This window comes from Lycium barbarum, chromosome 10 (assembly GCF_019175385.1).
Source record: "Lycium barbarum isolate Lr01 chromosome 10, ASM1917538v2, whole genome shotgun sequence".
Lineage (NCBI taxonomy): Eukaryota > Viridiplantae > Streptophyta > Magnoliopsida > Solanales > Solanaceae > Lycium > Lycium barbarum.
The window spans coordinates 52807475-52811030 of NC_083346.1; the positions used below are offsets into that span (position 1 = coordinate 52807475).

Below are 3556 nucleotides of genomic sequence, written 5' to 3' on the forward strand. Positions count from 1 at the left end.
GGTATATGCCCTTGGGCATTCTTGGAACTTCTTCAACAACATTAACTTTCTTCACTTCCTTTTCATCATGTCCCTTGGTCAGCAAAGAAATATTGGTCGCTATCTAAGAAAGAGTTTGATGAGTCTCTTGATTCTGCTTCAAAATGTTATTGATCATTGGAGCTCTATAAGCTACACTGTCAGTACCACCCGAATGCCATGCTTGATTGTGAGTAGTAAGCTTATCAAGCAACTGAGTGATTCGAGCATATGTCTTGTCCATAAAAAATCCACCCGCTGCATTATTCTCCATTGCTTGTGTTCAATGGATCTAGCCTTCTATAGAACTTCTCAATCAATATATGTTCTGGAAACCATGATTTGGAGACTTCTGCAAATATTCCTTGAATCTCTCCCAAGCTTCAAATAGTTGTTCCCCCGGAAGCTGTTTGAAATCATATATCTTGTCATGAATTTCAGCTTTCTTGCTTGGCGAAAACCACTTCTTGAGAAAAACAACAACCAACTCTCCCCATCAATGAATAATGTTGTGGGGCAGCTTCTCAAACCACACTCTTGCTTCAGCGGCTAAAGAGTATTTAAAAACTTTTAGCCTAAAAGCATCATCTGGAACAACATTCTGCATAACTTGGGGGGCACACACCCATGAAATTATTCAAATGTTGGTGAGGGTCATCACCGGTAGAGTTCTGAAAATATCCCTGAAGTTTTAGCAGTTGGTAGATAGTAGAGTCAATCTTTCAGTTTGCACCATTCACCCTAGGTGAAACAATAGCAGATGCATATTCCACCTCGTCTAGCATAGCTGCAAAGACATTGTCAACCTCTACTTCCACTGGTGGGTCTTGCGCTTGCAAACCCCTATTACCACCTGCTCCACGTCCTTCTTTGTTTTTCATGATCACCTTGTTCACAATAAACAACAAACAAGGTGTGATGAAATAGAAAAAGGGCTCGTTTGGCTTAGCTTATAAGCTGTTTTCAGCTTTTTTGAGTGTTTGGTTGGCCAACTTATAAGCCATTTTGTGCTTAAAATAAGCCTAAGAAAATAAGTTAGGGTAGCCCAACTTATTCTTTTTGGCTTATAAGCTGCTTTTTTAAAGCTAAGCCAAACGGGCCCAAAGTCTTTAAGTAGAGCACTAACTATTTAGTAATTTCAAAACTGTATTCCCCGACAATGGCGCCAAAATTTTATACGCTCAAATTACACCTATTAAATGGCGTAAAGAGGACGATGTCAAATATAGTAACCCAACTAGGTTGGGGTAGAATCCTACAGGGAATATGGTGTGAAGAGGCTACTAAAGTAGTAGAGTACTTTCTTGCGGTCTAGTTTCGTATTTCGTTGACTTTGTAGAGAATTGGTTGTCTACTAACTAATTTCTTTTGGTTGTAATAAATGGGTAAAAGAAACCAAGGCTGTGTCCCTTTTAGATGAAGTATAATGCTCTGGGTCATAATATGATATATTTCTAATGGATTGTTGTATGAATGCACTTAATCTTTACTTGACTCCCTAATATTTCCCAATAGTTATAAAGTATTTCTCTTTATGATTTTTCCAAATATAAAAGAGTGTATATAAAGAATGATTAATATGTACCAAGTAAATTCATCTTATTTCTAAGCGAATTCATTAAACGAGGGTTAACGCCTCGAGTTCTTGTTATTTATCCCTACCAAACCCTACTCACTTTCCCAAGTAAAGCAAAGTTTATGGCTTAAATCAATATTTCCAACCATCAATTATGAATGAAGAATGAAGAATAAATAAACCTTAACAATCCATTATGCATATATCAACAGTAAAAACCCATTCACATAACACCCATCCTTGGGTTCACAACCTTAGTAGAGAAATTAGCTATTCATGGTATTAATTGCAAAATAAAGGTTTGAAGATGTCATTGATGCTTACAATTGATGAAAAGTAAGATGGAAAAGATAACTCTTGTCCTCAAAAGATTCAACAACCAAGAGTATTCAATGCTAGGAGAATATATTGTAAAACAGATACTGGATCATACATCAAACCCTATTTGAAACTATTTATAAGGTCCAAAAACTCAGAATCTTCTTTAAGACAAAACTGCCCCCGATGGAACAAAGTACGGGACGCACAATTAAGTACGTCTCGTACAACTAAGTACGTCTTGTAGAATATTTATACGAGATGCTCCTTTGAAAGTTAGGTCACCAATTACCGGACAGATGTACAGGGGGTACTTCAAAGTACATCCTGTCCTTCTAGCCCGTACATCATCTTCCAAAATTGAGGCGTTCTGTTTCTTGCCAATCGAGGTATGTGATACATGTACGCAACATACAAATATGTACAGCTCGTACTTCTACAAAAAGTGTAAACTTCAGTGAAAATTCCTTATTTTTGCTTTTTAGTACTCATTTTCCTGATACATAACAAAAACACATCAAAACAACACAAACTTGCTTAAAAATAAGAAAACCTTATAGTAAAAAAACATCATGTGTGCCGTAATTTCATGGCACATCAACACCCCCAACTTAAGGTCTTTGCTTGTCCTCAAGAAAGTAAAACAACATCTTAGGCTTTTGGGTATGGAGGTGAAATCTAATTAGGTTGGTTTTGTTGTGTTTTGTGGGCTTATCACCTTGTTGTTGTTATGATTGGGCTTGTCACCATATTTGATATGTTGGGATTATTGCCTAATTTTCTATGTTCAAACTTGTGTTTGCATTCATATCTCTTTTGTTACGTCACTTTTTATCAAAAAAAAAGAAAGGATAATGAAATCAGGATTGAATTGTGATGTGTACTTATGATAAGGCACGAATGAGATCTTGATTATGATTTACTGTTGATGTTGATATTATTCATGGCATACATTCTCATTTTATATAATGCATTGATATGAACGGTGACTTGGTACTATTAATGATAAGTGATAAAGTGCTACATCCGAGGTCTTTGCCGGATTGTATATAAGAGATGATGAGAATCCACGATCTGAGGTTGTTACCGGAGCGGAATATGTTGTACTCGCTAGCTGAGGTTTCTTGCCGGGATGAGGGTGTACATGGACTTCGCGGGTCCCCCATGGGTCATGACTTTTGGGACGTAGAGGTTTCCGTCCTTAGCATATTTGTATAGTATGGACAGTTGGCCAGTGCATTGCATTGCATTTCTATCATTGCATGGTATGTTTCCTCTTTGATTTCTTGGTTGATGATTCATTTGTGTTGCTACTTGCTTGTAAGGTGTTTACTTAGAGACTTGAAGAACTCAAGGATTAGAGACTTTCACTTAGGCTCTGACTTGAGATTACTGAGATCTATTGTGGTTCCTAATACTGTGAGTTTTGCTAGAATATGCTTCGTGGCCGTACTCGACTGCTTACATATCTTCTTGTTGATTTCTTTCTTCATATATGTGAACTAATTGTTGTCGTCCTATGATACCTACGAGTACTAGTTGTTTGTACTGATATTACCTTGCTATATCTCTTTTCTGAGTGCAGAGTTCGTCACATGCTCTACTTCTACACCTTGCAAGTGATCCCGAGGCCCATTGCTAGAG

At 37.2% G+C, this 3556-nt stretch overlaps 1 non-coding gene across 1 annotated transcript; it reads left to right on the top strand.

Moving 5' to 3' along the window:
* The first annotated feature begins 350 nt into the window (after positions 1 to 350).
* Positions 351 to 456, top strand: LOC132616291 (small nucleolar RNA R71). The gene has a single exon (XR_009573082.1). It is a non-coding gene; the product is annotated as a small nucleolar RNA R71 (small nucleolar RNA).
* Positions 457 to 3556: the final 3100 nt, after the last annotated feature.